We start from the raw sequence: 13,308 nt of genomic DNA, 5'->3' as shown, positions 1-13,308 counted from the left end.
GCTAGGTTTTGCTGCTGCTGCTGCTGCTGGTGGTGGTGGTGATGGTGATGATCGTAGCGGAGAAGGTGGAGGCTCAGGGGAAAATTGTGCACTAGTCATTTGGACACTGCTCCCTGAGGAATCTGATTCCTGACCACTCATCTCCTCTACTTCCTCTGGCTCATAGTCTAGCTCTTCATTAGCCAGATCGAATGGAATTCCTGCTAGGCTGGAGCTAAGACTGATATCGTCGTGAGACTCGTGACTAGTAGTAGTGCGAGCAGGAAGAATAGACTCTGCACTTGGCCTCTCAGTCTCAGGCTCCTCTGCTACCTCGCTAGGTGGAGTCCCACTATGTGTAGCCCTCTCTCTAACTGTCTTTACAAAAATGTTGTAAGGACTTGGTGGCTTGCTAGAGGTACTAGGAGGACATGGCGTGGCGGTACCAGTGGGAACAGTAGGTGCAGCACTAGTGGTGGTAGAGGCGGTGGGGGTGGTGGTGGTGGTTTTCCCTACAAAGGAATGAGATCGCTTTTGTTTGGGACCTCTCTGAGTCTTGTTGCTAATTTGGCTCTGCTTGGTACCTTGCATGCTGCTTGTGGATGGGGAAGATGCTGCTTGGGGCAAAAGGCACTTCTTTTTAGTCACTGGGCTGGTACTACTTGTGCTACCCTTTAACTTTGAACGTGCTTCTGGTGCTTTAGGCTTTCCGTAAAAAACCATAGAGCTTGTGGGCCTAGCCGCACTACTACTGCCTGCTTTTGGTGCCTTTCCTTTACTTGATGATCCTTCAAGCAATGCTTCCCCAAATGATAAGCGAGAGCTTGGCCTACTTGGCCGACTAGACTGACGCAAAGGCTGCATCTTAGAACTGGTGGTGGTGGTGCTGGTGGTGGTGGTGGTGGTAGATGGAGCTTGTCCCTCCTTAGTCCCAAAAGGAGGATCCATTTCAAATTTTGTGTTGTGTGTGTAGTGTAGTGTAGTGTTTAAAAAACTATAAAAAAATAAAAAAAAAATTTAAAAAAAAGGAAAAATGAATTAAAGACAAAAAAATTAGAGGAAGTTCTCTTCAGTGCTACTGCTTAAAAAGTAAAACTATGCACTACTGCACTGTGCTGTTGTGTGCAATCTGGCAAAGTGCTAAAGTTATTTAAATTATTAACTATTTAATAACTAGCAGTATTTTATTTTTAATTTGAATTTACACGGGGCTAAGAGCTTAGCCTACTACTATGCTAGCCTAAAGCTATATTTCCTTACTATAAGTCTACCTCTAGGCAGACGCTCTCAAACCCACTAAGCTAAAGTGAGGTTAAATCAGATTCGGTATGATTTATTAATTAATATTAAGTTATATAATATTAATAGATTAGAAATAATTTACTTATATATTATGTATTATAGATAGAAGAATATAGATTATGAATTAGAATTTAGAATTAGAATTACTTATATTATAGATTATGAATTAGAATTTATATTGTTATATATATTTTTTATAATATTATAGATTAAGATTAAAGAAGATTAGAATTATTTTAGTACTACAGCTAGTAGCTTGAAGCTTTGCTTAGTACAGCTCGTCACAGTCAATTTTTCTTGAAAAGAATTAGAAATAAAATAAAATGTCACAGCAAAACAGTTAGCTTCACTGCTTGCTGAACAAAAACACACAGCACTTATGCGGCTGCACTCACTAGCCCAACAAGTTCACTTCACTGATGGACTGAGGTGAGCAAAACACTAAGGGTACTTTTAATAAAATTGAAATAAAATGTAAAATAAATGAGAAAATCTTTGCAAAACAGTTAACGTCACTGCTTGCTGATCAAAAAAAAACACAGCACTTATGCGGCTGCACTCACTAGCCCAACAAGTTCACTTCACTGATGGACTGAGGTGAGCAAAACAAATGAAATAAAATGAAAGATTATTAATTAAGAAAAATTGACTTGGTCTCTTGCTGTTGCTAAAACAAAGCACAAACTATAGAGCTGCAGCACCAGTACTTATAAGATTAGCTGAACTATACACTAGTAGTAATTAATTAATATTATTACTTTTATTTATAGCTAATTTAATTAACTATTAAGATAAGAAAGAATTATAGAATTATTGATATTACTGATTTTAGATTAGACACTAGTAGATGTCTTGAATGTCTACAGTACACTCTACACTAGTATACTATTACTAACTATAACTGACAAATATATATATAATTTTATAATGAATTCAATTATTAATTATATTAATTAATATTACTGATTTTAAATTAGACACTAGTAGATGAATGTCTACAGTACACTCTACACTAGTATACTATAGTATATATATATATATGACTGACAAATATATATATATATAATATTATAATGAACTATTAAATTATAGACTCTATTAAATTATTATTTATAAATTCTATTTAATTTATTTAAGCAGGACAGGCAGTAGGCACTAGTGCCAGCCCAGGGCAAGGGCACCCCAGTGCCACTGAGACACTGGGTGCACTGTCAACTCAACAGCACTTACACTACAGTTGATGACAAATTAAATAAAAAAAAATTAAATTAATCAAATTATTATTATTAATTATATTAAGTAGCACTGAAGTGAGGATGAAGTACACTGTGAGAAATGGCAGGCTAAGGCTTACCAGTCTCACACAGAACAGAACAATCTCTCTGTAACGCTCGGATGCAGCACAGGAGTGTTGCCAAAGCAGTCACAGCGAAAAATGAATGGATCTCTCAGGCAAGCTCTGGTCTTATAAAGGCGCCTTCAGAATTCAAAAAACAGCAGCACAGGCATTGGACGAGACCCTTAGCGTGACGTCACAAGAGTGAGCTGATTGGACAGACGAGATCAGCTCACTCCTGTTTGAAATTTTGGCGGCTGCGCGGCAAAAACGAAGACGATCACGAAGAATCTTCGATTCTTCGTGGTTGGGAGTCTTCGTCTTCTCCTACGTTTTGCCGGCACTGTATTCTCTTCGGCGTGTCTTCGGAACGAACAAAAAAACGGCCTCTTCGTGCTCGTTTTCATGTTCGCCCGAAGACGAATGCGCAAGTCTAGTTTCAAGGGATGGGCTCTTGGCGTAAGCTTACCAGGTATCTAGGGGGTTAATGCTGATGGGAGAGCATTGGTTTTGGGAGGTTTCCTGGTAGGTGGAACTGGGAACCTTAGGTTTGGGTTTGGGCATCTCGGTATGTCCTTCCCTGTGTGGTTCCTGGATAACCTGGTAAGCTTGGGATGGTTTACATTAAATGGTTAATGTTGAATTATGTTAATTTATGTTATTTATTGTTCTGTGTGTTGGTCATTGTCCTGTTAACGCACCTATTTTGGTTTTAGGTCTGCGTGGCAATGGCCTGCATTTAAATAAATTTCGGCTGTGGCCTTTTACACCCAAAAATCTATGGTTGTCGTGTCTTTATTGGGGGAAAGGTTTGTGTGTTCTTGCAGGGGGCCTAGCCCGGGAGTAGAGGCTACTACAGTCATACATTTTTAGTTAAACAATTCATGAAATGTTTTATTGTGTATGTTAGACCTGTTCTTTGGCCTGTAAATTGATTGGTTTTCTTGGGTAGGAAAGTACACATCTTACAGTTACTGCATTTATGAAATCCTTTGGGTTTGTTTCCTATGAACATTAGGGGGTTATGTTCTGCTACTTGTTTAGGTAGAATACTCGGGGCCAACAATGTTTTCAACGATCCTGTTTTTTTAAAAATTATTTGTGGCTTGTCTGGTAGTATTGTTCCTAGAATTTCATCATTTTTCAATACGTGCCAGTGTTTATCTATAATGCGTTTAATTTTGTTTGCTTGGGTGTTGTATTGTGTGAAAAAGGAAAAACTGAAGTCCCTCTCTTTGGGTGTTGTGCTTTTATTCCCTAATAGTTGTTGTCTGTCAAACATCTCTACCTGGCGGAGACTCTCATTTAGCCTTTCCTCCGGATAGTTTTTCTCAATGAACCTTGGTTTTATTTCTTTTGCTTTAATCTCAAAATCTTCACTTTTCGTGCAATTTCTTTTTATCCTCAATAACTGGCCCTTAGGTATGTTGTTAAGCCATTGAGGATGATGATAGCTTGTGTAGTTTATATACCCGTTTCTGTCCGTGGGTTTGCTGTAGTTCCTTGAGCATATTTGATCATCTTCCGTAAAAAGTTCTACATCTAGGAACTCAATCTGTTCTGTGAGGTCCTTGGAAACCTATAAATTGCAGGAGTGTCTGTATTTAGGAAGGCCTTTTGGCTCCTGGTAAGCAATGTACTTGCAAAGATTTAGCTCCATATAAGCAACAGTATTTAGGTTAGGACCCACCTACATTGGAGTACTTTGGTGTAGTGGTGGGCTTAGCATAATATGGCCATATAATGTGACTAAAACTCCAATTTTGTCATCTTAGAAAGGTGTTTTTAAGTAGTTTTAACTACAGTCATGAGAGTTTATAATCTATTTGATATGTGTGCGCTGATTTAGAGATTGTTTATGATTTTGGTCTTCAGCAGCACCCCCTTATAATTAATGCTAGTTCAGGTGAGTGCTTCCTTTTTGTATTTGTTTGTATTTGAAGCTCTGACCAGGCTTTTGGTTCAGCACCCCTCCCCACCACAGGTGCTCCATTTGTGAGGTCCTTGGAAACCTATAAATTGCAGGAGTGTCTGTATTTAGGAAGGCCTTTTGGCTCCTGGTAAGCAATGTACTTGCAAAGATTTAGCTCCATATAAGCAACAGTATTTAGGTTAGGACCCACCTACATTGGAGTACTTTGGCGTAGTGGTGGGCTTAGCATAATATGGCCATATAATGTGACTAAAACTCCAATTTTGTCATCTTAGAAAGGTGTTTTTAAGTAGTTTTAACTACAGTCATGAGAGTTTATAATCTATTTGATGTGTGTGCGCTGATTTAGAGATTGTATGTATATATATATATATATATATATATATATATATGTATATACTGTAAATAGCATAAAAGAAAACAGATGTCACACATATCTGACTCACCTGAACAGCTACCCAGTGCTTCCCTCAGAGACTTTATAGATCATTCCGTTTTTGCTCTGCAGTGCTATGACTGAGGATTTTGGGCTTATTTACTCAGGGACCCCATGTCTTGGTCTTTTGTTTCTATTTCATGATTTAATTTCTATCTTTGTACCTAATCTTTTCATGATTTCATAATTTACATTTCTCCATCTCTTCCATTTTTCAAAACATGCCTCTATTTTCTACTCTCTTTTTTATCTCTATCTCTGATTTTACTTATTTAGGGCCAATTTATCACTATTTATCACCTGATATTCATACACATCTACACATGTGCAATAACTGCATGCACACATACAGAAAGCACTGCAAAGTCATGTCTCGCAAGTTCCAGATGTGGTACTGCATTCTATGGCTAAAGTTTCCATAATAACGTCTGAAAGTAATATGACTGTTGCTGTTCATGAGTGTTTTTCAATACTATTAATAAGTATTTCAATATGTTAAAATAAGAAAGATAATTTACAGAACAGGTTATTGTTTACTTAAAAGTTCTATACCTAGGCTTACACTGCAATATATGCAACAGTATTAACATATTATTATTAGACATTTACAATAGTTTTGATAACAAAAATGTTGGAAAATCCCATATAAGGGAGCCTTAGAAAAATCAAATTAGACATCTTGCCTGTGTTTTAACATATTAAACAAAAACATAGCTTATGGCAGCACCATAATTTAAAATTAAAAAGGACCCATCTTGTTTCAATTTAGAGGCATGTCAGTGAAGTAAAAAAAAAAACCAATGATTTACTTGGTGACAATCATAGTGGAAGAAAATACTGGGACTTGATTGTGCTTATGACAATTTCTTCTTCTGATTCTTCTTTCTTAGTAAACGACAACAATATTTGGTTTAAACAAGAGCTGGCGCAAGTAACGTAAAACCATCAAAAAGTATCTATAATTGGTAATAACACCACATGTGTATCCAAACCAGAGGCTTTCTGTCAGTGGCCTTCGCTGTCAAACCTAAATTCACTTTCAGCAACTACATATACTGCAGGGCTACCACTAACACATGGACGCAATAATGGCATTGACTGGTCTAATATTGCAGGTCTTTCTGTGTCATGGCCCTGCACTCTGATAATTTTATCCCTGTGGTAATCCGAATTATAATTTTCCTTTATTCTTCTCTCTTGTTGCTGATTTCCCAATTTACCTTAGCTCCTACTTGTGCCTGTATTTCCCTGGTCCCAGTTTATATAATCTGTCACTAAGAGCTGTATTTTCCTGGTTTTGCACTTTACCACCTGCCAACCAACCAATGGCTTCTCTCACATTCCTTTTATATAGTCCTTGAATCTGCTTGATCTCAGGCATTATACATTTAAAGGCCTACTGGCCTACAAGTATGAAAGAGGATAAAACAGTCTTCATTCCTTGGGGTTAAGGGTGGCTGGGGAGTAACAACAAGCACTTTCAGCGTTTAAAATACGGTTTAAAATGTGTGAATATTTTTAATGGACTTCATTTATCAAATCCACCCTCCTTAATGTGAGTCTACAACACTGATCATTAGAATGTATCAATAGCATAATGCATAATATATTGCCAGCAGAGACTTATAAACCCTACATGTGCATCCATCTCACATCATTTATTACAATCTAGTTTCATGCTCTGCGTGTTCAACACCTGGGGTAATGTTCCTATACTGAAGAAAGGTCTATACGTTATCTTGAAAACTCATTAAGTTTGAATAACCATAAAATGCGCTCTTTCTCAGAATTGAGGAGAATTAATTATGTTTTTCATTACTTTGTCACCATAGTTACTGAGCATACCACTAATATAATATATTCTCTCCCTCCTAGAAAAAAAGGCAAGCCTCAAAATCTCCTAATTAAACTAGGTTTCTTGTCAAATACACATTATAAATATCACATCTTACATATTAAGCTATTTAAATCCTTAGCCACATTTACCAATTACTTGTACGTTTTTGCATGTTTTTAGCACACCCAAAGGAATAACAGTTTAAACAAATCATAAAATAGCATTTCTGCTTTTATGTTTGAAATGAAATTTCAGACTCTAAATATGTTGAATGCATAGCAAAACAAAAACACAGCTGTGCAAACGATAGAAAGTAAATCTCCACATCTCATATCAGTTAATAAACCTTTTTCTCAAAGGAATTGTTATATGCAAAATGTAAGCAAGGAAAGGAGCCATAAAAGTGTTAAAAAGAAGATTGTAACAACAAAAAAATAACAAGAAATCCTCACAACTGTGGGAAGGTCTACTCACAAAATGTGAGTGAATGCGAATGGCCAAATCCTTTTAGTTTGCAGCAGTAACTATTGCCAACTCAACACCCCACTCTCATACATTCGACTCCATGAACAGGGAAGTTTTTGCAAGTTGAAAATAGTAAGTCATTTGCAAATTCAATAAACCATAATTTGTTTCAATGTTAGAACTAAGTTAAATAAAAACAATAATGAATAATGAATTGTGACTCATGGCTGGATTAAACATTTATGGTAAGGGGAAGAGTAGTGGTCAGTGATTGCCACTTTATTGGTTAACAGTGGTTAATAGGAGGTCTGGGGACCTTCCTTTGCTTTGTTTATTCATTTTGGTTTAATTAAACTTCTTTATTTAAGCATATAGAGGAAAGTTTATTTAAAAGGTGGAAAAATGTTAGAACAAGAAGCCATAAAAAGAGCTGCAGCTCCATCAGCCCCTAAGTCAATCCGGCCCTGCCGCGGGCCCGGTCGCATAAAACTGGAGGGTCAGAGACCAGTGGTTGCAACTGCGACGGGGCCCATGCTTCTAGGTGTGGCAACTGGTATTTAATGTGGATAAATGCAAAGTAATGCATCTAGGGCATAAAAACCCAATGGCAGAGTATAGAATATTTGATACTGTCCTAACCTCAGCATGTGAAGAAAGGGATTTAGGGGTAATTACTTCAGAGGACTTAAAGGTAAGTAGATAGGTAGATAATGCAATTGAGCAGCAGGTAATTCTAGCAGAATGCTTGGTTGTATAGCGAGAGGTATTAGCAGTAGAAAGAGGGAAGTGCTCATGCCGTTCTACAGAGCACTGGTGAGACCTCATTTGGAGCATTGTGTACAGTACTGGAGAGTGTATCTTCAGAGAGGACCTACTAAAATGGTTCATGGATTATAGGATAAAATTTACCAGGAAAGGTTAAATCTTAACATATAAAGCCGGAAGAAAGACGTGACAGGGGACATCTAAATACTTAAAGGGAGTCAACATGATAAAGGAAGATAGTTTATTTAAAAGAAGAAATACTACCAGAACAAGAAGACATAATCTTAAACTAGAGGGGCAAAGGTTTAAAAGTAACATCAGGAAATATTACTTAACTCCTTCACGACCGGGACGTACCTGCGGACCAGGTACGTCATCCCCCCAAAAAAGGCCCCCACGTCGCCACAGTCGTGGTGATCGCGGGGGCACTGCTGCTGCTGTATGCCCAGGTGTCTTACTTATATGCCCCCTCATACTGAGCAGCAGCCTTCTACATTAAATAACAGATTTAATTTTACCTTTATGACACCACCACATCATTCTGGGGAGGGACTTTAACACAGTTGCAGATGTTTATTTGGATCATAGGGGTAGCTCAGTAGAGAAGCCAAGATATGCAAACACTAAATCTTTGAGAAATATGGTGGAGACAATAGCCCTGGCAGATGTTTGGAGGATAAGACATCCTGGTGATTTTGATATATTAACAAATATCTAAAATATTATACGTGATGGAAGTTTTCCAAATATATAACACAAGTGAACAATGGATGATATTATTACTTAATTTCAATGTATTCTTTGCGCAACTGTTACTGTGACAGGCATAGCTGAAATCGTGTTGATGTATTCACACATAGGAGACATGTTTAAACTGTACTTGAGATAAGCATAAAGCTATCCGAAATCGCATAAAGACCAAGGACTGATTAGGTTCTGAGTCTTTACCAGATGGGCAATCCAGATGGGCCAAATGGTTCTTATCTCCTGTCACGGTTCTATGTTTATATATGTTGACAGAATAAGTTAAAGTTATTAGTAATTAAGCTTAATATGTTTTCTTTCTCCAAATACTTATTTCTTATCTTTCAGGAAGGTGCATCTGGGGACCAGGCCCGGACTGGCCATCGGGCACACCTGGCATTTGCCCGGTGGGCCGGGACGGGCCGGGCCGCGGCAGGGCCGGATTGACTTAGGGGCTGATGGAGCTGCAGCTCCAGGCTCCTACCTTAAAATAGGCCCAGTCAGGACTGGACTGACTGGGCCTATGCGGCCTCTATGGCCGCATTAAAGCAGGGCATAAGGGGCACCTGGCGCCGGGAAGCCCCCACCAGGGCCGGCCTTACAGGTGTGCTGCCGCACAGGGTTTAAATTAAAACATCGGGGGTTTTTTTTTTTTACTTTATTTAACATCCTCCATGTTAAATAAAGTTTTTGTTAACTTTATTTAACATGGAGGATGTTCAATAAAGTAAAAAAAAAACCCTGATGTTTTAATTTAAGCCCTGTGCGGCCGCAGACCCCTAAGGCCGGCCCTGGTGGGGGCTTCCCGGCCCCTTAGAGTGGTGGACCCGGTCGCATTGAGGCCGCATAGGCTCAGTCCTGACTGGGCCTATTTTAAGGTAGGCGCCTGGAGCTGCAGCTCCATCAGCCCCTAAGTCAATCCGGCCCTGCCGCGGGCCCGGTCGCAGTTGCTGCTTGCTCCAGCAACAAGGTAAGTAGGGTGAGGGAGGGGGGTGCAGTGAGAAGAGGCAGAGGGGGGTTAGTGAGAAAAGGGGCAGAGGGGGGTTAGTGAGAAAAGGGGCAGAGGGGGTTAGTGAGAAATGGGGGGGATAGTGAGAAATGGGGAGAGGGGATACATATTGAGAAGTGGGGAAGGGGGTACATAGTGAAAAGGGGGAACATAGAAGGGGCAGATAAGATGGGGAGAAGGGGTAGTGTGAATGCGTATGAGAATGAATGAATAAATGTGTGGATGAATTGTGTGAATGCGTATGACAATGAATTCATGTGTGGATGAATTGCTTGAATGATTTGTGAGACTGCATTAATGAATGTGTTAATGATTTGTGTGAATGAGTGCGTAAATGCAAAGATGGTACATGAAGGGTGGGCTTTAACAATAAATAATAAATAAATAAATAAAAATGGGCTGCTCTGGCTTAAATGCCTGGGCCTATTTTTTGTCCCAGTCCGGGCCTGCTGGGGACATTAAAGGGGCTCTCCAGCCACCATATGCAGTTTAATGCATATGATAGGTGGGTGATACCTTTATATTTTCATGTGGTCCGTTTTGCAAATGCATGAAGAGGTTCAGTAGAATCCCTCAATGCATTTGTCTCTCCCCCCTCCCCCCTGGCTAAATTCCTTGCAGGAGATGCATTTCCCTGCACGTGATATACTCACCTCCAGTTAGATTAACTTCTGACTGTGCTGAATGAGGCATGCAAAGGTCTGTCTAGACCCCAGTGCATAAGTCTTCTAAATTTCAATCAGGTACAGGAATATTACCATTGGCTTTGTTGGAAGTATGTTACTGCCACTGATTGACAGCCCATGAGTGGCAAGAAATTTCAGATCCTGGAGGAAGAAAGTAGGTTTTGTACCCTGGTTGCAAATTCTGTTTCAGGTAGGTGTTTTACTTTTTCCGTTTGGGAAGAATGCATAAAAATAGAGCAGAAATAAATGTGTATATCCTAACTAATTATTATTTAATTTCTGTCTTACTGTATGACAAACAGGAGATAACCCAGTCTTAATTCTGCCATGAGTCATGAGACTATAGCATTAATGTGAATATACCATACTGTACAACTCTATTCCTTAAATATGTTATTCCTTCACAGAAAAATAAAGAATCCTAAAATGTAATGAAGCTTGTTTATTCTATGTTTTCTCTAGAAAGTATTCATTTAATCAACACAACAAAACTGTCATTCTTGAGCAGCTAAGAACAAGTACAAGAAATTCTTAAGATTACAACAGTGCAAAGAAACAGCTTTACTGGTGCATGGATGATTCAATATAATAAAATTATAAAAATACGAATGTGCTTTTGAGTGTTGTTGGTAAATATTGGGTACATGAGATAATGAAAGGTTATTGTGATGATGTCATACTTGCCAACGTTTAAAGGGAAAACAAATCTATTAGTAACATAGTAACATAGTTCATAAGGTTGAAAAAAGACCAAAGTCCATCAAGTTCAACCTATATACATATTGTGTCCCTACTGTGTTGATCCAGAGGAAGGCAAAAAACCCTTATGAAGCAGATGCCAATTGCCCCATACCAGGGGGAAAATTCCTTCCCGACTCCAAATATGGGAATCAGAATAAATCCCTGGATCAACGTTCTGTCCCTATTAATCTAATATCCATAACTTGTAATATTATTGCTTTCAAGAAACACGTCCAGGCTCCTTTTGAACTCTTTTATTGAGTTTACCATCACCACTTCCTCTGGCAGAGAGTTCCATAATCTCACCACTCTTACTGTAAAGAACCCCCGTCTGTGCTGGTGTAGAAACCTTCTTTCCTCCAGCCGTAGAGGATGTCCCCTTGTTATAGATACAGTCCTGGGTATAAATAGGTCCTGGGAGTGATCTCTGTACTGTCCCCTTATATATTTATACATAGTTATTAAGTCCCCCCTAAGCCGTCTTTTTTCCAAACTAAATAACCCCAATTCTGATAATCTTTCTGGGTACTGTAGTCCTCCCATTCCCCTTATTACTCTGGTTGCCCGTCTTTGAACCCTCTCCAGCTCCACTATTGACATATTATTGCCATTTAGTTATGATTTATTATATTGATAGGTTAGTAATCAGGCCCGGACTGGCCATCGGGCACACCGGGCATTTGCCCGGTGGGCCGGGCCGCGGCAGGGCCGGATTGATTTAGGGGCTGATGGAGCTGCAGCTCCAAGCCCCTACCTTAAAATAGGCCCAGTCAGGACCGGACTGACTGGGCCTCTACGGCCGTCTATAACGCAGGGCAAAAGGGGCACCTGCCCCTTAACCCTGCAGCAGCTGCGACCGGGCCCGCCACTCTAGGGGGCCCGTGCAACCCCCACGATTAATTCCGCGGGGGCCCGCTACTTACTGGCTACACGAGGATGCCGGGGACGCAGGAATCCAAAAGAATCACGTGACGTACGTGACGTACGTCACATGACCCTGCTGCGCATCTGCTTCCTCCTGTGCAGAAGAACAGGTTGGTCTGCGAGCGCCGAGCGGCACGTACTCTTTAAATCTTCAGTTGTTCAGGTAAGGGGAGGCTGCATGAAGGAGTGTTTGAGATTGAGTGAGTGAATTAATGAGTATCGGTGAAGGAGTGAATGAATGTTTGTGAATGAGTATATGTAAATGAGTGTCTGAATGAGGGAATTAATGAGTATCAATGTATGAATATCTGAATGAGTGAATGGATTATCTATGAATTAGTGAGTAAATATTTGTGAATTAATATGTGTGTGTGATAGCATGGATGTGTAAGGGGGGCAAAGATATCACAGGCAGGCTGTTTTGGTGGCAAAGATGCCACAGGCAGGCTGTTTTGGTGGCAAAGATGCCCGCCTGTGGCATCTTTGCCACCAAAACAGCCTTGTTTTGGTGGCAAAGATGCCACAGGCGGGCTGTTTTGGGGCCAAAGATGCCGCAGGCGGGCTGTTTTTGGGCCAAAGATGCCACAGGCGGGCTGTTTTGGGGCCAAAGATGCCACAGGCGGGCTGTTTTGGGGCCAAAGATGCCACAGGCGGGCTGTTATGGGGTCAAAGATGCCACAGGCGGGCTGTTATGGGGCCAAAGATGCCACAGGCGGGCTGTTTTGGGGCCAAAGACGCCACAGGCGGGCTGTTTTGGGGCCAAAGATGCCACAGGCGGGCTGTTTTGGGGCCAAAGATGCCACAGGCGGGCTGTTATGGGGCCAAAGATGCCACAGGCGGGCTGTTATGGGGCCAAAGATGCCACAGGCGGGCTGTTTTGGGGCCAAAGATGCCACAGGCGGGCTGTTTTGGGGCCAAAGATGCCACAGGCAGGCTTTTTTGGGGCCAAAGATGGCAAGTCCTATTCTTCCAATCTGGGTCCTAGGCAGGTCTGGGTGCCAGGTCTGATTTGATACTAAGGGGGGTGGCTGGCATAAATACACAATGTAGGGCTGGCTGACGGGGCAATACGCAAGGGTGTGGGGGCATTAATTCACAAGCGAGTGCTGGCTGGGGCATCAGTGCATCACATAAATCAATACTAAAGTGGG

This window comes from Sceloporus occidentalis, unplaced genomic scaffold (assembly GCF_023333645.1).
Source record: "Sceloporus occidentalis isolate IW3139 unplaced genomic scaffold, rSceOcc1.0.p SCAF_110, whole genome shotgun sequence".
NCBI classification, from domain to species: Eukaryota; Metazoa; Chordata; class Lepidosauria; order Squamata; family Phrynosomatidae; genus Sceloporus; species Sceloporus occidentalis.
Note: the sequence above shows the minus strand (reverse complement) of the source record.